General features: G+C 38.5%; 1 protein-coding gene across 9 annotated transcripts in view; it reads right to left on the bottom strand.

The window, feature by feature from the left end:
• Window positions 1-24,758, bottom strand: part of ENOX1 (ecto-NOX disulfide-thiol exchanger 1) — a 361,163-nt gene that overhangs the window by 173,884 nt on the left and 162,521 nt on the right. Inside the window, exon 1 of one of the 9 annotated variants that reach the window (XM_062566983.1) lies at window positions 2,097-2,277. The exons of the other annotated variants lie outside the window; for them this stretch is intronic. The gene's annotated coding sequence lies outside the window, so the exon portion shown is untranslated. Of the gene's footprint in view, window positions 1-2,096; window positions 2,278-24,758 lie in introns of those variants that run through there. 9 annotated transcript variants of the gene reach the window in all.

The following is a 24,758-nucleotide window of genomic DNA, read 5'->3' on the forward strand; positions in this document are numbered from 1 at the left end:
TTTTGACCTTTTAAATCACACTCGCTGATGTTAAATACTTTCTTTGCTGTCAAAAGCTTGGAAAATTATTACACAATTGCTATATCAGTAGGTTCATCCGAAGAGCTGGCTTAGGAAGTTTTTGAACCATTAATATTGATTTTCAATTAATCTTAGAACACCAGAGAAATTCTAGAGTCCTGGAAGAAAGCTAAAATTATGTCAATTTTTGTAAAAGGTAAATGGGGTGACCGAGATCCACACAGCCCTATCAGCCCACCATCAATCCAAACAAAAAAAGAGAGTGCTTCCTACCAGATTTAATGCCATAAAACCATTGTTAATCTTGCCTAAACAAGCTTCACTGATAGCAGGGACATTCTGAGTGGGACCAAGGTGAATTTCTAATGGATTTCATCCAAGCAAAAAGCATCACGGAACTTGTGCCAATTTGAAACAATATAGAAAACAGCCATTAGATATTTCAAAAAAACAAAAACAAAACCCACCCCAAACTGGTCTTATCCTTACAAATGCTTTGTTTTTTTTTCCCCAAAATTATAGTGCATCTTCTTTTAGATTTAAGTTACCTATTTAAAACAATAAAAAAGTTTAAAATTGATTAATTACATAACCAAAAAAAATTCTCATTTCATGTATTAGGGGATTTTCTAGAGCTTTATGTTTTCATTTTAAAATCATCTCTGTGTAAGCTGGATCCCTTGTACACCTTTGGTTTGCCTTTTTTATCTTCAATTCAACAAGTAAAAATTTTAAAATAACCAGGAAAAAATGCTGTTTTTAACCCTACCTTATTTCTTCATGAAGCTCAAAGCTTTTAGTTCTAGGGGGAAAAGAGGACATTCCATATTTCACATGTCTCCCGTCTGGTTGCTTTTGTATATTTGGTGAATACATTTGTTGCAGATTCATGTAAGAAGGTATAAAAATATCAAAGAATATAATTAAACAAAGCTGTTAAACTTTGAAAAGGTATTTTTGGAGGGGATGTTAGGATCATTTTGTCATCATTACTTTTCTTAGCAGAAGATAAAACTTAATCCCTGTTGCAAGATTGAAAGCTCTGTAACAAATATTTATGGAGTATTGTTCATAATTCTAATTTATTTTCAACATCTTTATTAAGATAGATCATAATATACTTAAAACAAATGTACTAATGTATTTTCTCTCTGTCTTCAATATTTTAGTATACTGAAGTTTATTTGATTTATTGCCTGCAGTCGTTGGACTCCTATTTATCAGTCATTCAAACCTGACTCTCAAAATGCTCAAAGGCTGTGTTTAGGAAGCATTATTTCTTTCTAAGAGTCACAGAACAGTAAGCATATTTATAACCTTGTACATAAGTTATCCCTGCTAATCTTTACTTAAGAGTAAGTTGAGTCTAACACAATGGCTGAGCAGCGTCAAAATTGTATTGAATTGGGCTTTCACTGTCTGTCATTTTCTGGCTTCATCGCTCTTAACAGGTATTTTTTTCTTCCGTTAAATGAGCGATCTCAATTTATGTTTTGAGGAAGAAAGGGAAAGGAAAGGGGGAGAGAGAAGAAGGCCCTCTGCCCTTTGTAAAGCAGTAGCAATCTCCTGACACATTGTTGATTTTTGTGTTGAACTCAGCCATGGAGAAGTTCAATAGCCTTGCACAAGAAGACCTTGAACAGAGAGCTATTAATCATGTATTTTGTGGAAAAATGACCATTGGTGATAATGACGCAATACATTTATAATTCATTTATTTCAAAGTACCTAGGAGACTACCCCATAACTGTGTGCTATTCACTGAAAATTTAGGGTATTTACAAGAAAATATTTTATATCCTTTCTTTAATTATTCTTCAAAACTCAGCTCCTTACTGAAAATAAATATGATGCACAAAATTCTTCCAGTCTGTCACTAATTTTAAACAATTTATAAACACAGGAAAACTTTTCTGAATTGACTGGCATATAAATTGCATTATATTTCATCTCTCTATCAGGTGTAAAAGCCCAGAATTGTTTTTAGCAACACATTCAAAACAAAAAAAAGTTAATTTATCATTTTAAAAAAGAATTCTGCTCAATATAGAATAAAATAAAACAAATTGAATTACCTCTCTACTCATAGGAATATGGAAGCCTTCACACCGAGGCAAACCTGGGCTCTCTCAGGCTGGTGGAAAGGAAGCAAAAGTCTCAAAATTCAAAGTCTTCTCCAGTAATACCTTGTCTCCAGGAGGGAGCTGCCCAAGTCTCAGACCTGCTAGCCAGAGCATGCTCCACTGTTTCAGACTTGCACTAGCACATGGGGAAAGAGAACTATCCCTAAATTCGCTAAGGCACGACATTTTTTGATTTATGCAGATCACAGGCAGCCCCAGACTGCACCTGGACAGACTGCAGGACTGCGCGGAGCACGGGGAGCAGATGCACTGTGTTCCCTTCAGCTGCTACCGCCTAGACACTGAGCCTTGCCAACTGTTTATACGAATACCATTCACTTTTGTTGCAGATGTGAAAAAATGACTACCGCTGGACATTGCCTCCTAAATTTTCTGATTGATTATTCTGGACAAACACTGAGAAGAAAAGTTTTGGTATCACCAGCACTATGGGGCAAATCCTGTAGCCTCCACACCAGAAAGTTCTACAGAAATAAGATTTTCAGCAATTACATACCACTGAAAACTCATTTTGAACAGTACGATCATAACATATTCAGTAGCACATATGGATGTTTCCAGACATTCATGGGTGGAGCTGCCAAACTCCTGTCCTGTCAGCTAGCACTTGACACTCTCTGAAGAGATACCTTGAAATCAGAACCACTAGACAACTTGGCTTGCTGAGATCTGATCTATACGAGTTAGCGTGACAAAATGTGAACAATAGCGCTTGACATCCCACGTGGTGTCACATGCCAGATGTTCGGATGGTAGAACAGAATGACATAAAAATTATGTGGGGCATACTTTTCTTTTCACACTCGGCAAGTGACATTGTTTTGGCAGCACAGTCTGACACAGTAAGTGTGGTATCCTATGTATTTTCTAATTAGAGAGATACACAAATCTGACAGAGAAAAATATTAATTTCATTTTATTTCAGATGGAGTTGCCTATATTTAAATGCAAAGTACACATAATTTAAGTGTCTCTGCTTATAAATAATCTCATATACTAAGTCTCAGACTATCATGCTTGTTTCTTTAAAAAAAGCAGACTTCCTTCCCTCCACCTAATTTTCTCAGTGGCTCTAAGATAAACAATAAATGAAGCAAGATTATGCATGATTATGGTTTCTGATAAAAGCAACACTTGGTAAACAGAGAGATATTTCCAAATAGAACTGACAGCATTCAGAGAAACAAGTTGCTAAAGCACAGAAATTGCAAAGTTTCATTTGTCAGTGATCAATAGTGTGGCTTATGCACAGGAAAAACTCTACTTCACTCTCCATTAGGTGCCGCCTACTCTAACAATCAGATCGCAGAAAACAGTGGAGGGGAATCCTCATTTTCCCCAGGGGAAAAAAGTTTTGTTTTCTTGGCAGAGCTGGGTTCTCTCTTTCCAACATTTCTTTGTTCTTTCATTCTTTGGGTTTTGTTTTTTGGAGGGAGGGAGGTTTCCACTTCTCTTGCAGCTCTAGCCTCAGTCTAAACAAAATCTAGAATTCCACCCAAATGGCTATTTTGCTCATCGAAACAAAGTCAGCTCTGGGATTTTTTTTTGCTTCATGACTTTTTGTTCTACATATTTCTTTCCGTGGTTTTCTGAGGAGTACCTGTTCCCCTTTGCACCTCACAGGAAGCAAATACTTTCACAACATCGCAAGGGCTTCTCAGCTGATGCTATCAGTATTTAGACTCCGTGTCTCCACTCTCTGTGCTGTGGCTGTATTCCTTTGCTCCTTGTCAGCAAAAACAACAGCCATTTTATCCCCCTGCCATATACCTGCCTTCCTGCATATGCAATCTTACGTCCAAACAACATACTAACTACATTGCAATGGATGAGCTGTGTATGCACTAACTCAGGAAGTCATTTGGTAAAATTAACATTTAGAAGCAGGCACCAGTAGTTATTTCACACATTATTAACTTATATTACAATTCAAATAAGCTTACAGCTGGCAAAAAAGTCTCTTCTGTAAAGTGATCTCAAACATAATAGGCTTAATCAGAGATAAATTAAATTAGTCAGTCATGCATACTACAGCATATTAGCACTGAGTAGTTATTAAATACATTTTCTGTTATCAGTTTTGCAGGCAATATTGTAGGCAAACAAACTGTATGAGAAACCAGTAAATAAACTCTGTATTTGGGAAGCTATGTGTTTGCCATTTCCTTTTTTTATCAAAATGTTACACGATCTTTACTACCATTACTGGCACCAGGTTAAGTCTCCGTAAATGATGCAACTTCACTCCCAGGCAATTAGCCAAAGGCAGAGCAGACAGAACTAATGAATACCTAGACAGCAGATGTTCAGCATGGTTTTGTGTTTTGGAGCGGGATTTCTTCCATGGCAATTCTCAGGAAGAAAAAAGCATAGATGAATGAGTCATAGCTGGTATACAACTGAAAAAGAGTAGACAGGCAACATTTCTATTTGTTATAAAGTTAATCTTCATGCTTAGGGCTTTCAAAATTTATTTTTGCCTTCACTTTCACTTCTACAGTTTGAAAAAGGTCTTTAATTGTGGGCAAACATTGAAAAGCATCGCTTTTGACTTGCTGCTATTGCAGCTTCCTTTTGTAAAGCTGTTATAGCAGCTAGCTGTATCACCTTCATCTTCAGCTAAAAACTTGTGTGAGATAGAATATGACACAAAATCACTCACACTCACTTTACAAGGGGAATCGTTAATTTTGTGATGGGATCCTAAAACTACACCTTGTTCTTTCATCAGTCTTTCAGAAACCTATCAGTACTGTACCTGGAAACATCATAACTTACTGAGGCTGACCCAGAAGACTTTGGAGCACATCTGACATTCTCACATACTCTGCACATTTAAAACTCAATGTAAGGTGACAAGAACATTAAGCTGCCCACAGAGCAAAATGTGAAACTAATCAGTATCTGTTCTGAGCCACCGGTACAATAATTGGAAAATTAAAGTGTCTGTGAACTGCTAGGGCTAGCTGCATCAAAAAGCAACATCTTGAAATGATTAATGAAGACAAATGTATGCAACTATTTCTATTGACAAGAACTTCAGACAACTGCAGACTTAAAGAAAAACACTATAGTTCTGATTTATTTTCCTGTAAAGCTCATCTCTTCCTAAGATTTCCTGTTAGAAAATGTATAAGCACTCATTAGTTAAAAGGAGTTTTAACCTGAAGCTCCTTTAACTCAAAGAAGTGGAAAATACAGGTCCTTTGCTGCATCTACTGCAACCACAGGTGGTGCCAGCTTTGGTGTAGAAATGTCAGCCAAGACGGTTGCATTCAGCGACAGGCCCTTCACCTGAAAATCCTAAGATGACCTGTAAAAATAAAGTGATTTGACTAATATGTGATGTCAGTCTTCAAGGGGCCTCTTAAGAAAGTCACCCATTACAATATTGGTTCAAAATGTAGCTTCTTTAGCACTCCCACTGCATGCATCGGTGGCATGGTCAGTTCACTGTCACTCTCGTAGTCTGTCCTAACAGCCACCACCATGGAGCTGCTACAGCGACCCTGAACAGTCCATGGAAAAGGCTCTATTTCTTAAGCCTAAGAGAGGGAGTGGGATTAAATAGGTTCTCTTCAAGAGTAAATAACATATATAGAGATATAAAACTCGGTCAACCTGAATTTTTCTGGTTTGGGCCCTTTCTTAAAGTACCGATTAAAAAATTACTTTGAATCCTCTGGAACATCAAAATTGATTCCCAAACAGAAAAGACGAAACGGCATCTATTTCTGAGGGGAACTTGTTATACCTTACTGAGAGAATTCCGACTCCCTGTGCCAGCAGGGCTTTCGCAGCCTCCCTTAAGTCAAAGCATGTCACAGGCTTGGGAATCACGTTGGAAAGAAAATTAGCAATACAGGCAATGAGTATCAGTGCAGTTTGGAGAAAAAAGAAGGTTTCACCACTTTGAAGACAATCTAAAATACAACTGAAAAAGCCATGTAGGAAATGCAACCGTCCCTTTATCATACACAAATGTTTGCAGTTGTACCATCCATAAAGATGTGTCCATTTCTACATCGTCTCCCCACACACTTCCCACTGCCTCTTCTTAAAAAGATTGTGTTTAATCTGTTCCAGTCAAGTCCTCCTCAGGCAAGGCTTTTAACAAAAGCAGTAAGAATTGTTTGCAACAGACAGGCAGAATTTCTTCACATTTAAGTGTTTATTTCTATTTCTGTTAGAAGTAGTGGTTTGGATGAAAATGCACTTGTGATGATGCAGCTGCCTGAAAGCAGCATGTTTGCACACATTACATTTTCTAACCTTTTTCAATTTCATACAGTGGAAAAGCAGGATATATAAAAAATAGTTCACATTTTTAAGATTCAATTGTAGAGAAGAGAATGTGACAAAGAAATTTCCTCATAATTCCGGTAAGTAAAGGTGGCTAAGAGTGAAAATTTAACTTAATATCCAAATTAAAGGAAATCTGGTTTTACTAGGCAACTCTGTGGCAGATTTGTTGCACGAACTTGTTTTAGCTCTATACCTGAGATAAAGTTTCTTGTGATTCTGGACACCCTCACATACATGGGGGAAAGCCTCAGCCACTGCGAGAAACTTTGAACAGGATTTCCAAGGCTGCTGAGAATGGAGCTAATGAGGATCTGGTGGACAGAAAAGTGGCTGAACTGCCAGACTCAAAGGGTTGAGATCAGTAGTACAAAGCCCAGCTGGAGACTGGTCGCTAGCGGTGTCCCCCAGGGTCTATAATATGTAACATCTTCATTAATGACATACATAATGGTACCAAGTGCACCCTCAGCAATTTTGCAGGTAATACAAAACTGGGAGTGGCTGACAGAGCAGGGACCTTGACTGGCTGAAGAAATGGGCCAGCAGAAACCTCAAAAGTCAACATAGGGAAGCGCAAAGCTCTAACCCTGGAGAGGAATAACTGCATGCACCAGGCACCAGTACAGGTTTGGGGTTGACCAGCCAGAAAGAAGCTGTGCAGAGAAGGACCTGGACGCCCCAGAGGATGCCATATTGAACATGGGCCACCAGAACGCATATGGCAAAGAAGGCCAACAGCATCCTGGGCAGCATTAGGAAGACTGATGTCAGCAGGTTGAGGAAAGTGATTCTTCCCCTCTCCTCAGCCCTACTGAGGCCTCATCTGGAGCACTGGCTCCAGGCCTGGGCTCCCCAGTACAAGACAGACATGGAGATACTGGAGTGAGTCCAGCCGTAAAGATGATTGAGGGACTGGAATATCTCTCATACAAGGAGAGCCTGAGAGAGTGGGATGGAGAAGGGAAGGCTTGGGAGATCTTACCAATGTGTACAAAAATGTGATGAGAGGCAGTAGAGAAGATGGAACCAGACACTTCATAAGGTGCTCAGTTCTTAATGGGTTGCCCAGAGGAGTTGTAGGGTCTCCATCCTTGGAGCTATTCAAAACCCACTAGGACATGATATTGAGTAATCTGCTATAGCTCACCCCATTTTGAGCAGAGGTATAGGACTAGACAATTCCCAGAGATGTCTTCCAGCCTCAACAACCCTGTGATTCTGTGAGGAACTGCAAGCACCCAAGATTTCTCAAAATGAGGGTGAAGCTATTCCAGCTGGAATTATCAAAAATAGATGAACTAAAACTTAGCAAACCTGAGCATCCCCACTATGCTAGAAGAAATTACACAGCCCCCAACAAACCCTCTCCTCTCCCCACTCTCTTTTGATCTCTTTACCTTGGCCACACCTTTTCCTGACAGAGAACAATGTTCACGTTATATTCACATTAAAATGAAGGAGGCTTCCTGTTGTCTGGAGGTTGTTGGTGCTCTGGTCTGCAAGAGGTGTGAAAGAAGAAGCCTCCTCTTTCTCTTGTTTTCTTTGCAATGCTGGGAGAAAAAGGGATGCAGGAACTCCTACTTTAGGTGGCAGGGAATGGGTCTACCTTCCTTCTTTGCCCAGAGGGCTTCCTATAAGGGGAGTAAGGAAGTTAGTGATTTCTTTTGTTTAGTTTTATGTCCTGAATCTCTTCTTACTGGAGTTAAAAAGAGAAGATAAAAAGATTTTCCTCTCTGCCCAGGATGGAAAGTGAGAACAGCAAGCAAAGAGCAGTGAGCAGATATCTCTCTCATACATTTTTTGCAGGCCCTCACACAACATCATCTGTATATGAAAAGCAAAAAAACAAAAAAAGGTAAAAAAAAATTCAAGTTAGCAGGAGAAAGAAGAAGGAGAAAAATAAGTGGTGGAAGAGGAGTAAAAAGAAAAAAAAATGACACATTAATGGCAAGCATGGAGGGAACAGCATGAAAAGAGTGTGCTCAAAGGTTAAACATGGACTATGATATCTGTTCCAATTAAGGAAAAACATAAAGAAATGGAAAACTGGTTGGATCTTTTCTAGAAGGACATCTTCATTCTAAAGAATTAGGTCTTTTGAAGTGCAATTTCATAAGGTCTGTCAAGTGTGCCAGATTCACAAAATGATATATAATGTATAGGTTCTTCCTTTTTTTAAAGCTCTCTTAAAAAAGGGCACTTTCACAAATTCATAAACACCACCTCCCAGTCTTCACCGCCACCTGTTTTTCACATTAAAAAGCATATGTATAAAGATCTCACCAAAGAAAAGGGAAAAAAAAAATCCTAAAGCTGACCTCCCATCATTGCTAGAGCACTGATGGCCTAGTCAGTATGAACACCAAGTAATATGTTAAAAAGTTCTGGATACTTGCTTGATATCCTCCTCTTCTATTATTCTGCTGTACTCTCTCTGCTCTCTTCACATCCTTAGTCAGATGACAAGATTCATAGAAAGAAATTCTTCTCCCACGTATATATTGTTATGCAGATAGTCTGATTTCCATTATTCAGTTTGATTTCTGTCACCTCTCTCCACCCATCCTCATCAAAACTTTACTTTCTTAACACTCATTCCCAGAATGTAACTCCCTCATTATTCACAAGCATATTATTGGCTTAATTTTGCACATGTTCTGTTTCTCCTATCTTAGCTAAAGCCTCTTTTAATGAATAGCTTCACTTCTCACTCCTTATGTTTTTTGTTTTCCCTAGAGGAGCATTTCCTGTTATCGACTATGATATATTTTTCAAAATCACCTGGAATACTCCTCAAAACTTCACATTCCATATTTCCTATTTTATATCTGACATGTCTCTACTTTTAGATTCAAGAATTATGGAGTACCCTAGGGTTCAGATAAGAAGCAGTTGGTGAAATATTGTATGAACATGGTAAGATAAAAAAATCCACTATATAAACAAGTTCTGGACAGTTCACCAAAACTATAACAATTATACATTCCGTTACCATTAACCCTAAGTAATTTGCCATCTATGCATAGGATTTTTATTGTGTACTTGCAATGAATCTATCTTATTTTCACTATTAATAAAAAATAGGGTTTGGAGAGGCCTGAGGCAAGGTTAACAGAGAATTCTTGAAACTCTAATAAAACGATGGATCTGCTAAACAAATACATTGATTTTGGAAGCAGTGAAATATTTAATACAACTATAACGCCCATGAACATGTAGGTAGGTAAACTAATGCCAGGATTTCCCTTAACAAGCTCTGTTTTTCACTAGTTTCAGAATTTGGCCTGCAAACACTCACTGCAGACTACATTTGGCACAGAAGACTTGAGCCTGGGAGTGTTTTCTTGCCACAAATAAATTCTCAAAACAAATTAAATCTGGGGCATTTCTATGCAGTTAGCAGTGCAAAAGGCACTAAAAATGCTTGTTAGTGGTCTTCAGAAAAATGCCTTTGATTTTTAAAAGATACAAAACTTGGCAAATGATAAATCTGTAGAACTGTGCATAGTAATCACTGAGGATATTTTGAAGGGAAACTCATTTAAAAATAAACAAGAGTTTGAGTCAGTCACTTTCTATTTTTTTAAACAAGATTTACTTTCACATCAGTAATACTGTTTTTTTTTATTTGTGAGGCTTTTCAAAGTTATTTCAGTTCTCCAGCTGAAATCTAAAGCGTATTTTAGCACAAAGCTTCGCTTACTGTCTTTTATCAATTGAGAGGTTGTAAAGGGGCATTGAAGTGGTGATGCCAGAGAAAAATGACCCTTCCAATCTCAGACCATTGCTTTGCTAATCTGCATAGCCAAACCCTGTTTCAATATTTTCTTTTACTACTGTTATAGGAAATGGTCACTTTAACATCTACGTTTAGGCTCACACTTGCTTGCTGCCCATGGCTTCAGATGAATTCTGCTCAGTCTACATGCAAAAGATGAGGAGAGGATTAATTTCCAGCCCTGAGTAATTAGATTGGGATCTGAAAAGGAGATGGACATTCCTCATGCATTCTTATAAGTTACAGAGGACCGGTAAAAAGAAAAAAGAAAATCAGGCTATTATTTAGACATCTGATATCTTGCTGATTTCAAAATCTGTAATCTCTTTGACATCTGCACAGCCTTCCTGTCATCAGCATGTTTGCACAGGCGACAATAATTTAAATATAATAAACAACTTTATTGCTGCCATGCAAGAGGAAAAAGAAACCAGTTTCCTCTCCCCTTGCTGCACTCATTCAACATGCTCAGTAAGAATAAAAAGCATGAATTTGCTGTGGACACTAGCATGGAGCGGATGTGAGTCTATGGAAACAGGGAAAGGCCCTCTGGTAAAATGTGCTGTTCTACCTCTGAGAGTGTAAACGAATGAATATGCAAAATTCTAGCCCCTGCACACAGAAGGTGGGATTATCCCATATGTTGCTGCCCTTAACTGCCCTCTTTTCCTTCTAGCTCTGTAGCAGAAGCAGCAGAAGGGGACATGTGCCCATGCCCTGTGTACTCAATACCCATCCTATCTATAATGATAAAAATGCACCTCCACTATTGCTGTAAGCTAAAATGCCAGCCTCTGAGGTGGGACTAATTCGGTGGAGGCACATGATCCCTCTTCTGCCACTCTTCACTTCAAAGGAAGTGCGTTCAGACAGATGTGAGAAATAATTCAGTATTGCACAGTCTTAAACTATGGCAAATTAGACCTACTAGAGCTCATGTATCTATGAGACCTGAACTGTGCAGCATTTTGTAAGGGCACCTTTTAAAGAGTTATAGTAATTCTACTGTGATGGAAAGAGCCTGCAGCAATTGGAAGTGTATTCAGATACAGCTTTGTTTGCATTTAACTGTCAACTGTGTCAAACAGGTCGCCATTAATAGAAAAATGTGATATCAAAAAGGGTTCTAGCAGCTGGGGGACCTATGCTCATCATTAGACACCTGCAGTCCTTAAGATACCTATCTCTCTCGACTCTCTAGAGCTGTTAAATGGATGGATGGATGGATGGATGTCCTGACTTGTGAGATTTTGAGACAGTTCTGATGGCTAGAACAGGTGCACTTGGCTAAAGCAGACCTCCAAAAGGTGTTAGCAGCTCAAAGACAACGCTATGGTGGCTAATAGCAGAGTACTCAGTTGATACCTTTGAGAAGTATTAAGACTGCTAGAAAAAATTTTCTTTGGTACTGAAATGGGATACATGAGAAGTATTTCTGAAGAGCTGATGGACAAGCTTTTTGAAAAACCCTTCTTAGAGGATGGCTGTGGCTGACTGCTTTTCAGTGTCACATGAAGAATTTATCTTTCTGGTGAAGTTGGACTGGATTAGGTGGTTTGCTCAAGGTTGGCAAGAGCATTCTAGCAACCACTGCCAAGACTGGAATAAACTGGAGCACAGCTATCCTGAGATGAATTAAATTCCTCAGATATTTAGGAGTTCCAACAGCCTTTTGGGGTTTATATTATCAAAAGAATACTTCAGTAACCTTTTTCATGAGCATTAGAAAAAACAGCCTTGAGAACAGATATTTCTTAATTTATGTAAAATAATAAAATTTAAATGTTACATTTCACCTGTAGCTTGTACCGAGTTTTATTTAATACTTGAATTACAACAGAAAGAGAGCCAATTTAGGAAATTTTTATTTCACTATGACATATTGTACAAATATATGAAGAATCATATGCAATGCATGCAACTGTAAAGATTTACACCTAAATAGCCATACAGGGACTCTACAATATTCTGAGATCATAGTTATTTCTTCAGTTACCTTACCCCGTATTTTTAAGAAGTTAAATTATATTTACATAGTACTTATATTTTTAATGTGTGGTTTAGAGCAGAATATTCAAAGATTCATTCGTTATGTTCACAGATGTACTTGTTAGTGGGAATAATTGGTTTACAACGTTTATGGAGTAAGTTAGTTGTCTGATCTTTGAGGGCTACCCATTACTTATAACTCTCATAAACTTCAGGGTGAGATCAGGAAGTCAAACATCTGTAGAAGTCAGGGAGTAGAGCTTTGGGGTAGTTGGTTTTTGTGTTCATAAATTCATAAGAACTGCAAAATGAAAATAATAACTAAAAGTATCTCAGAATGGAAAGTGCCAAAACCATGAGACAGAAACATTTTTCTTGTGGGATTACTTAACAGTTATTTGAAAAGAATAGTTAAAAAAGTACAAATGAATAAATAAATGCAGGCAGGTTATGTTGCAAATGTGCTTTTCCTTGGCAATCTGTAACTGTGTACAAAGCGAGATATATACCTACAAGAAAATTATGCTCATATTTTTAAATATTATGTTCCTGTTTTTATTATGTCCTGTTTTTCAAACACTATTAAAATTATCTGGCATAAAACTAATATTTATTCCTCTATTATGAGTAGCAAGCTAAATGCAAAAATAGGACTTATAGCTAGACAAACACATCCTATTTCATGTACACATGGAGAAATACGGCTTCTTGATACTTGCTGGGAATGCAGTCCAAGTATGTGGTCATTAAGCTTTAAATCACAAACTAACATGAGGATATATGTAAAACATTCTGTCTTCTGTTATTATTATTTCTTAAAATATTTGTCAGTATCATTTTCTTTTTTTTTTATTTATTTGCTTCAGATATTCTGCCACTTGTGGAGGTGCACTGCTTTGCTGTTAGCTATTTTTCTAAGTAAATAAATAAGCAAATAAATAAAAAGAAAGCTCACTCTAGAAGTGGTGATTTGTTAGGTAGAGACAGAATATACTCAAGAGAATCAAACTGCAGAACATTTCGCCTTCTCCATAATGAATCTCCAGATCCTAGGCAATTGCAATTAGAGTACCCTTCCACAGCAGGAACTACCGCTGTTATTGATACCTTTTATAGTTCATGTCATGTAGAGAGATTCCCAGAAGGTTTGATATTGTAAGAACAAAGTAGGCTGGATTGAAAGTGGAAGCAGGTTGAAAAGCCTGACGTTTCTTCTTACTTTAAGTTAGAAACAACTTCCAATGCATCAAGATGTGAAGAATGCTAGAAAATAAGTTTTGACTGTTCGCTGGTTAAACTGATTAACAAATCCTGTTACAAAATATGGATTCTATTCTTGCATCTTGAAATGCAGTGAAAGGAAAGTATACATCAAATACTCCATGCAAAATAGGCTAGTGACCTGTGTATTTAAGTTTGGCTAATGCTGCAGGAGCATATTTGTAGTTTAGAACTTTACCAGTGATGCAGGCTCCCTTTTCCATGTTTAGGTGTCTGCTGTGGGCTGTTTTCCTTACCCTATCCTCTTCTTTTTCCCTCTCATTCCTCCTTTCCATAACAAATCAAAAATCTAAAACAACTTGTGCTAGTTCATCTAAACAATTGAGTTGTTTCTGAGAACAAGATTGAGAAAGGTTTGTTTGTTTTTGTCAGAATATCGCCACCGGTATAGCATGCTTACTGAGTAGGGTCAAAAAGGGACACATTTGCCATTTTAGTGGTGGCAGTCTGTGCAAATTTGTCTGCCTAGCACTGGTGTTCTTCATGTGTCCTCAAATGATATCTGTGAGAGTGCTCCAGCCCATCAAGCTCAAGACCTCCAATTAAATCTTCAGGTAACAAACCGACCTCGTTCCATGACCTCTCCTGCTGACCCTAGACACCCGCTCTGAGATCGTGAAGAATTGTGAGTGTGCCCACTCTTTTCACTCCACTGATGTCCAGTTATCACAGAAGAGAAGGAATCCCTGGATAGGATTCATGTGTTCTAGCTTTAACTGTCTAAAACGGAGATATTCAGCTCTGGAATAGACCTTTTAGCAATCAATGGAGAAAAGAGGCTCCTCTTGAGGGCTATCTGATTCAGATGTGTGTGTTAGACCTGTCCGATTCTAGATGAGTATTTTATGATGCTGTGAGTTGTCTCTTGAAGTGCTTATTTCTCTTCAGAGAACGCAGAGGAAGCTCCAAGTGGTTAGCTCAAATGTCAATGTCTCCATTTCAGATGTCTCAAGCAGGGTGGACTAAACCTACCCATCCTGACTGAGTGCAAAGAAGCTGCAGATGGGAAAGCGACTAACATGAATATAAGATGTAAGAGCAGAATGCAGAACAGATGCAGAAAGGACAGAAAAAAAGGAAATATTTGAGTGGCAGAATAACCAATGGCTTGTAAGATATAAAAAATCAAGTGAGACTGTAAGTAATAATTTTGCATCTCTCTTCAGAGCCTGGAATTGATCCTGGAGACCCTGAGTTCTGACATTCCTCTGCTTTTTAAAATTTGCCTCTAAAACTCCCAAGGAAAATGACTGTCTTGATTGTCTTTTAATGTCTGGTGTCCATAGAGGACAGACAGCTTATCATTACCATCAGTTGCTCCATTAACTCAAAAGAGAGATGTATGACCTGTGAAATCTAGATAATTCAGCCCAGGAGTGGTACCTTTATTAGCATGCATTTTAAGAGATGATATATTAAGAGAATCTTAAGTCGAGATCTCAGGAATTAAGTAATATCCTAATTTAGGTAATATTTATTAGATCCCGTATATGACACATGGGATTATATGGGAATGTCTGCTGTGTTCAGTAGTTTACTGTATGTTGTTTTTACTGAGTATGGTTAGGCTGCAAAGACTGGAAAAGACTTTCTGACTGGAGGACCCCAAACTTGTTAAGCTGCAGAAGGCCAAAGGCATGTAGGGACTACAACAAAAATATTTTATGACAAAGGCAGTGGGATTTTGCTAGGAAGAACCAGTTTCTGTATTTGGCAGCTTTAAGTCATTTCTCGGTTGTTGGATGAGCTGCACAAGCCAGACAACTTCATTTTGAGTTGAAGGCCACAAGGTAGGAGCACAGCTGCAGATTGGAATCATTGGCCACTGTGTTTTGAATGTATAAAACAGTATGAAAACATGATGTACTCTGAAATATCAAAAAGACCCTGAAAAATCAATAGTTCAACTTGTACACCAGAACTGGGTCAACGTATTTGATACTGCTCCACTGGGAAAGGTATGTGCTGGGATCTCAATGCTTTGGCCCCTTGTTAACCTCAGAGGTGGTTAATTTCCAGATGACTAGAACTGGTTTAACCTCGGTCTTACTATGCCTCCATTTCCCATCTGTGAAAGAGAAACGATAATCTTGCCTTTGTTTCATTCTTTTTCTGCCTTGTCTGATCTGACCAAATTTTTAAGGCAGGAACTTTGTACCTGAGCAGCACTTAAGACCTCTCCTATTACTTAGCAAGGTTTGCTAATAAACAATTGTAAGACAGTACGGGTGGGATTCATATTGCCAAATTTGGATATTTGCAAAGCAGATATTTATATCTGAGATACTTGTCTTGAGATACTTGAGATACTTTTTTTTTTTTTTTTTTTTTTTTTTTTTAAACAAACATAGAGAAATAAGTGTGTTTTGGCAGTCAATTCACTGAAGTATTTTAGACAGCTCTGTTGGTATGAGATGGACAGTACCCTCCAAGTGCCCACCCTTACTGGTAACTATGCAGAGAACTTCAGCAAGCAGCTCCATTGTGGACATCTGCATTGGAGAGGTCTAAATATGGGCAATATGAAACCCATCTGTCATTTACCCTTTTAAATACAGAGACTAAATTCACTCCCGAAAGAACTTCAATAAAATTAAATAAATTTGCACAGAAGTGTGTTTGTCTCAGGATATTTAACATTTTCATACACTTTACATTTTTTTACTCCTTTTTTCCCTGTTGTCCTTATCTCAGACAGATTTAGGATATTGAACATGCATAGATAAGCCTCCATGACTACCTCCTTTGACAGATACACAGATAAGAATGTACTGTTAACGTAATTTAGCAAGGCTGAAGTATTTAAGAACAGCTTTAAAGGTGCTTCAAAAGTGGTTTAGTACCACAAAGGCATCATTAAAGAATTTATAGTTTTTTCTACATCTTAAGCAGCAGAAAAAAAGAAAAGAAAAAAGAAGGATATATACAATCCAATATTAATTCAGTGTCAAAAAGAATAAATGAAACATTGACGGACACCCAGGAAATTCACAGCAAAATTATTGTTAATACACAGCTCTAATTTCTATAATTGTATTTTCTTTTTATGCTATCATTTATTTTTTCTCTCTTTTCTTATATATATTTGCTTAAACTTTCCATTATTTTTTGTATGCCATGAAATATATATTTTGTGCAACCAAGGGAATGAAATGTGGAGAAATACTTCCTTTTTTTCTGCCCAGTTTCCTAACAAGTCCTTGAATTGTCACCACAACTACTATATTAGAAAAGATTGGAGATCTTGAGGTGCTTTTAAACAACATCTTCCAAGAAACAACTCATTTGTGCTACTCAGTGGCAATTAAATTTTCCAAGAAAAGAAACAGGACTGTGTACTATAAGAGTCTAAAAGTGAGATCAAGCTTTACAGAAAAATATTATTTTCTTTTATCTAAGGACCAAACTTTCGAATTTTGCAGTATCTCAATTTTATTAAGCTTCCAAGGACACACAATCTCTAGATACTCACAGACCGTCAGTTTACCCTCTCTGTGCAGAAGAGAGTCAGTCTACTCAGTCACTGATTGTCTGCTGAGACAGCTAACAGGTTAGTTTAACACTTCAGGCCAAATTCATGAAGCAGTTTTCTGTACACCCTTTAGTGCATTTTATTTTTTACTGGGCCTAATCATTTCAATTATAAAACAGTGTACTATGCAAGACTGAAAAGAGCTGTTACTTTGGTGCTGCTGCACAGCACCCTCACAGCTTCTCCTGCACATGACTATCGTGAAGGATAGCCTGAAAAATGTGTATGACTCACCCACGAGATGGACCAACTTAGACAATGCTGCCATCAACCAAGGAGATTTTATTTCAGTATCTCCCTTTAAGTTCTCTTTATGCTATTGCCCAAATGAGATGTGAAAAAAGACAAAACAGAGATACTCTAAACTTTCTGATATAGTATCTTTCATTTCAGTCAAAAGCATATCTGCTGCTCAGCTGAAGATGAATCAGGTGCTAAACACAATTACACACCCATCAACTGCCTATGTTAAGGGCCTTTATTTTAGAAGAAAACCCCTTTCAGATTGTAGAAAATAGTTTTCTCCAGCTTGTTACTATATTTTAATTCCCATAGAAGTATTTAACTCATATTCACTGTCAAACTGCTGTTACTTCTGTGCAAGAGATGAATGCATTTGAAGCAGTAACTTCAAGTAACTGATACGCTGTCACATGTATATAAATTATTGTTACAAATTTGCAGATGTCAAATTTCTAATCCAACCACAGTCAGTGTCTTAACTACAAAAGACTTGATGAGAATCTGTAATAAAAGCTGAAATCCTTCAAAAACTTAAAAATGTTAGTCCCAGGAGTGAAAAAATAAATCTTGTGGAGTACCATAAGGCTTCCTGGTACTAATTTATGACTACGCAAACATAATGTACCTACATAAAAAATGCTCATAAGAGAAAAGGGAGAATCTTCTATTATATGTAAATGCTACTTTGGAGACAGGGAAAGGAAGATGCATGTGTGCTGTGACTGTATGGTCAAGATTTTCATATTTTATGTGAGACTAGTGTAAATAATCACAAGCAATGCAAAAGTCAATAAATGCTCATTTTTACAGACTTCCAAGAGTCATATACTGAGGTACATACAGGGAAAATGAATGATAATGTTGCTACATGTACTCCTCGAGTTTATTTCTCTCATCTATAAAATAAGGCAAAATACTGAATTTTATTGAATGGGGGAAGGGGGCTATTCTTTATTTCTGTATGGCTGCGGAGAAAAAGCTACATAGTAGACCCAGCACACTCAAAGTTTTATGAATACTCATAATTAAACTGCTTAACAAGAAACAACTTCTGTGACTGTTTTATTATTTCTTTGTTTGCAGACTAAATTTATCTGGTTTACAGGTTCTTTCTGAAAATAACAGGGAAACATAAAGAGCATCACAGAAATGTGTTAATTATTTGCCCCTTGGCCCCCCAAAATTCCTGGTCAAGCTGCAACAATTGAAGAAGATCACAGATTTTCCATATAGCAATAGTAAAGCCTGGAGACAGGCTTTAAAATGTGAGAAACTTCATTTCCATAATACTGCTGATAGTAAAAGTTAGTTATTTACTTATGCAGTAGCTGCAGTTCCTAAAGATATAGTGTGTTAGAAACTGCTTGGTTGCTGTGCTAGAGCTCTCAGCAGAAAACCTGTGACGAGTGCTGAGCACTGGAGCAGGGCTCTCAGTGCTCTCCTGTTGGTGGCTCACAAGGCTGCAATGACCAACCAGTCCAAAATCCTAATGTCATGAGGTGCCATGCAGTAGTGCAGGAGCAGACACCAAAGATACGTACAGACAGCACGAGTCAAGAAACCGCACTTGCTGTGCAGATAAATCAGTCAGTTCCTCTGTTGTGTATGTATGCATACACATGCATATGCATATACACATACCAGGGCTTCCAACTTCCCAGCAATAAATCCCAGCTGAAAACACTATTTAAATGGTGTCAGTACACTGGGCCCAGCAACTGGGCCCAGCTTCACATTCTTTCTTAGTATTAGGAACAATAACATAGTAATAGTCAAATGGAACAACTCTCCTACTTCAATAAGTTTGCTGCTGAGAGGAACATTTCTGAGAGAAGCTAATGAAGCAGCCTGCATCTGTACCAACTTTCTCCTTGATGGTAGAATCGCACCAGCCAGCACATAGCACACCTTGAATCATGAATAAAGTCACTTTTTACATGTTTTTTCAGCTGCATTCTTCGCCCATGTGACAGGAAAGGTTTGGGTTATATCGCAAAAATCCAGGTGCAAGGAAAGTCTAGGAATAAGAACCAGCGACGTGTCATGACAGATGTATTTTCATGAAAGACTTGACACAAAGACTAAAAGGGCAACACGAGTTGGGCAAGGGATAACTATAAAATGGCATAGCTCTTCTTTGCATTTAGTCAAGCAGTCAAATCTGATGCTCCAAAGCTACTGTGAATAGATGACAATGTGAGATCTGTTAAAGTCATAGTGAGGTTATTGCCTTCGATGAAGCTCTGGCTTGTATTGTTTCTGTAAGAGAGTAAATATATATACTCCCAAAAACCTGGCGGCTGCACTCGGATGAGTGAGATGCATTTCACTAACTTACTAGCTTACCTCTGAACGATCTGGAAGGCCTAAAATTGCTACTTGTGTTTACTTAGGGATTTTACACAAGAAAAGCCAAAATAATCTATGTTTTGCAATGGATACAGCTAAGGCCTGGAGGCTGTGTGCTGCGTTCCAACATGCCCACGGGGCTGTTCTAGCTACAAAGTCTCCATTGGCAACAAGGGACATGAACTCTTCCTTCAGTCCTGTGGCAATTTTTCAATAGGTTTTGACAAGGAGTCCCAATTAATAAAATCATATCTCACCAGTAAGGCTGGAAAGTTCAGCATTTTCATTTGTAGATTTAAGCACAACTGGTTTTGATTTGTTTTTGTTTTTTTTTTTTTCCCATCCAATGTGTTCCAGTTTAGAAGTATCTTTATTTTCTCTATTGTTCCTTGCTGTGCTTGAAGAATGCCCTCATTCACCACATTAATGCAGGCTGACTTTGAAAACTTTTACACCCCTAATATTAATAGCAGCATATATCATGTTTCTGATAGGACAGCATCCCAGAACCATAGGCAAGGAGAACATCCAGGAGTCTGTGTATCTTCAGAATGGACTCTTCTCTCCTTGTCTTTTCCTAGAAAGCTTCTTGAGATGCCTAGGATGGATGCAGTTGACTCTAGCCTTATCAGAAAAGGAAGGAGCAGTATGAAAAGCTGATGAACATTCTCTTGTTTTGTTTCCTTATCTGATAGCAAGATTTTGAGCTCTGGTTGGCCTCACAGATTGAATGAAAATCTATCCTTTCTGTCTGGTCATTCAGATTTTAATCTAGAAAAATCCTCTGGAATGGAGAACTTCCCAAGGAGCTGAATAGCATGAGGATTTATCAGAGGGTATATATGTGTGTATAGGTTTGGTACCAAAAAGTAGAGTATCAAAGATCTCTCCCTCTCTTTTACTCTCAAGGCTCCTGTATCCTTGCTAACAATAAAAGTCATCTGCCAAGTGTGTCTAGTACAACAGGGTCACCAATAATAAGACTGAAATTATAGTTAAACCCATAAGTAAACAATCACTTGAAAAACACGAATTATCAATGTAGGCTAGTAAATTAAAAGTGTGATATTATTTGATGGGGTTATTTATATCTACAATATCATAAATTTGAGCTGGCCACAAGATAGATTTTCCATACAGTAATATTGTTCAAGATCTTAAGAATGTTCTCATTCTATTACAAGAAGAATCAGACAGTCTACAATTTCTTCCTTTTTTTTTCTTTAATGAAAAAAAATGAGGAAAAGAGATATTCTGATCTCAGGAATTAGGGAACCAATCAAGGATATAGAGGAGCCATGCAAATTTCTCCCATCAGCCTGCCCAGGGTCTGGAGCTAATAAATCATATTAATATCATTACCTTGTGTGCACTTCAACCGGACATCAATTCAGCAGTACTGAACATTGATTCAGCAGTTTGGGAAACACCAAAAAAAGTCTTTCCTCACTTTCTCATTTCTCAAGGATGAGGTGTCTCATGTTTAGCAAGTTCTGCATCCCTTTCACCCACCTCCCAGCTAAGTCCAAGGGAATGTGGCTAGTAAGACTTCTCAAATTATATTTAATTTTCTGGATGTTTCAAGCATGTTGTTCTCCGACACAGTTACTGTATGAATCTCCTTTGTATGTACTCTTGACTCCACATCACAAACACATTCAATATTCCTCCATGGGGAAAGGGGAAAGTTATAGAGACAGGATAGTCAACAAAACATGGCTCAAGTCAGGATGCCTCCAGCGGGTACATGCAACTGGGGAAGTGCAGATGAGACACAGCTATGGAGGATCCTCTTGTGCCCCTCCTGGGGAATCTCTGTGTTTGATTACCTCTCTGAAATGCCTGTACACCAACACACGCAGCATGGGGAATAAACAGGAGGAACTTGAGGTCTGTGTGCGGCCACAGGGCCATGATCTTGTTACAATTGCAGAGACATGGCGAGATGGCTTGCATGACTGGAACGCTGCCATGGATGGATATGTGCACTTTTAGGAAAGACAAGCCAGGAAGGCGAGTTGATCTTTATATGAGAAAGCAACTGGAATGTATTGAGCTCTGCCTAGGGGTGGATGAAGAGCGAGCTGAGAGCTTACGGGTAAGGATTAAAAGGCAGGCTAACACAGGTGACACTGTTGTGAGTGTTTGCTACAGGCCACCTGATCAGGAAGTGGAAGTCAATAAGGCCTTCTACAGACAGCTGGAAGTAGGCTCATGATCACAGGCCCTGGTTCTCATGGGGGACTTCAACCACCCTAATATCTGCTGGAAAGACAACACAGCTAGGCACAAACAGTCCAAGAGGCTCCTGCAGAGCGTTGATGACAACTTTTTGACACAGGTCGTGGAGGAGCCAAAAAGGAGAGATATGCTGCTGGACCTTTTGCTAACAAACAAAGAGGGATTGGTTGGAGATGTGAAGGCTGGGGGCAAGTGACCATGAGATAGTGGAGTTCTGGATTCTGCATGGAGGAAGCAAGGCAATAAGTAGGATTGCAACCCTGGACTTCAGGAGAGAAGAGTTTGGCCTCTTCAGGGACCTACTTGGTGGAATCCCATGGGTTAGGGCCCTAGAAGGAAGGGGGGTCCAGAAGAGCTGGTTAATATTCAAGCATCACTTCCTCCAAACTCAAGAGCGGTGCGTCCCTATCAGTAAGAAGTCAAGCAAAGAAGGCAGGAGACCTGCATGCATGAGCAAGGAGTTCCTGGCCAAACTCAAACAGAAGAAGAAAGCACACAGAATGTGGAAGAAGGGACAGGCCACTTGGGAGGAATATAGGAATATTGTCAGAGTATGCAAGGATGAGACGAGGAAGGCTAAGGTCCATCTGCCATACAGTCTGGCAAGAGATGTCAAGGACAACAAGAAGAGCTTCTTCAAATACATTAGCAGCAAAAGGAAGACTGGGGAAAATGTGGGCCCACTGCTGAATGGGGTCATGACCCTGATGACAAAGGATACAGAGAAGGCAGAATTACTGAATGCCTTCTTAGCTTCAGTCTTCACTGCTAAGGGCAGCCCTCAGGAGTCTGGAGATGAGAGAGAAAGTCTGGAGAAAAGAAGACTTTCCCTTGGTCAAGGAGGATCAGGTTAGAGATCATTTAGGCAAACTTGACACCCACAAATCCATTGGCTCTGATGAGATGCACCCATGAATGCTGAGGGGGTTGGCAGATGTAGTTGCTAGGCCGCTCTCCATCATCTTTGAAAGGCTAGAGAGGTGCCTGAGGACTGGAAGAAAGCCAGTGTCACTCCAGCAGGGGGGTTGGACTAGATGATCTCTCCAGAGGTCCCTTTCAACCTCAACCATTCTGTGATTCTGTGGTTCAAGGCTGAGCTCAAAAACTTTTGAATAACACAGGATTTGTTTGCCCCCATGTGTACAGACACAATGGAATCAGAAACCATGTCATATATTAGAGTCCTTTGATTCTCCACTTCTTGGCAAGAAAAACTGGAAAACTTGGCATTACCCATGCCATCATAGCTATACACTATGACAGAACTGGTGTTTTCAATAGGACTGAGATTGTTACCTTCCCTTGCCTTCAATGTTGATCAAATCCTATGCATTTCAAGTGAAATATTTCTAGTTCACCAAACTGGCATTTTTAGGTTGTCTGAAAAAACTTCTGCCTAGTTCTGGTATTAATCAGTAATTGTATGATGCTAATTTTTCAGCTTGTTTCCTTTCCAGCTACCCCTTGACCCTGCCATGGTGTGACTTGGCCTGTGGCATACCCCACTGTGGATGATTTTGGCTTTGTAAATAGAACTTACAGAACAGCTATATTGACAGGTGAGAAGGAACAGAGAGTTCACTTTTAGCTATGTTGACTCTACTGTGTTAACACAAATAAAATACAAAGGAAAAAAAAGCCTTTACTTTTATCACTAGTATTTGAAGATAGCATATTGAATATGCTCTGGGATTAGAGCTCCTGAGTCAACTAGTGCTGTATTTGCCAACAGTTTTCAGAGAAGAATGCATTTTAAGTGATGCTTAGCAACACACATCCTCCATTCTGTTGTGTCTATTAGTTTTAAAGCTTTTCACATTTACCTTTCGTTTTGGGTGTAAAATACACTGGAAAAGAATTTCATTAGTATTCTGAATGCCAGCATATTCAGATGCTTCAAGCAAGACACACAAAGCCCTAGAGTAATCCTGACTTTGCCTTCAAAGTCAGTCTGGATCTCTCCACAACTATCTAAACACAATGCCTTCCCACACCACAGCTGTTATCAGTCATTCCTATATGAATGTGTCTTTCAGCACTTTCCATTAGCTTATGCTTTGTCCACAAACAGAAGGGTGTAACTGTAACATGAACAACCAATTTCCAAAGACCAGGATGAGCAACAGATTATGAGATGCTGTGCATCCATACATCCCACAAAAGTAGAGGGTGTTGTGCTGATCAAAACCTCTTAGGACTGAATTTCTAGACTTCAGAAACCTAAAAAGGGACAAGAGGCTTAATCTTGCAAAGAGAGAAGTACATTCAGCAAATGTTCTTGTCCTTAAATTGGTGGTGCTTTGTACCAGGAAAGGTGAGCATAGGATGCAATGGAATTGATGTGTTAGTCACTGCGTCATTGCTCATATTTTGGAACTCTACCATGGAGCATGAATGGCCGAAATTCTAATCCCACCCTATTTTCACCTGAAACCTTGCTTATTTTACTGTAGTATTTTTGCTGAGTATTTATTTTAATACTAGAGAAAACAGACTCTGCTATTAGATGCAAAGTGGACAGGAATCAGATCAGCAGAGAAGTAGAAGAAAGCCTTTCTCTCTGTTCAGAGGCTGGTCTACACATATAGAGGCAGAAACCACTATGGATCGAAATAGTAAAACAAAAATTCTACCTACATTGAAATTTCAAATGTTTTCATTTTTGTTCCTTACTATGTAATTGGACTTGTGTTATTGCAAGCTGTATTTATTAAAACTGTCATATAAATCTAGGGTGTGTTTTAATACAGTTCACTACTAGTAATTGATAAACTAAAATATCAACTACTTCCATTAGGATTAAATGGAGTTTAAAACAGAGTTCACCTGTTTAACCTAAATAAAGAATTCATGGGAAACAGAATCTTGCTATCAT

Source organism: Rhea pennata, chromosome 1 (assembly GCF_028389875.1).
Source record: "Rhea pennata isolate bPtePen1 chromosome 1, bPtePen1.pri, whole genome shotgun sequence".
Classification (NCBI taxonomy): domain Eukaryota; kingdom Metazoa; phylum Chordata; class Aves; order Rheiformes; family Rheidae; genus Rhea; species Rhea pennata.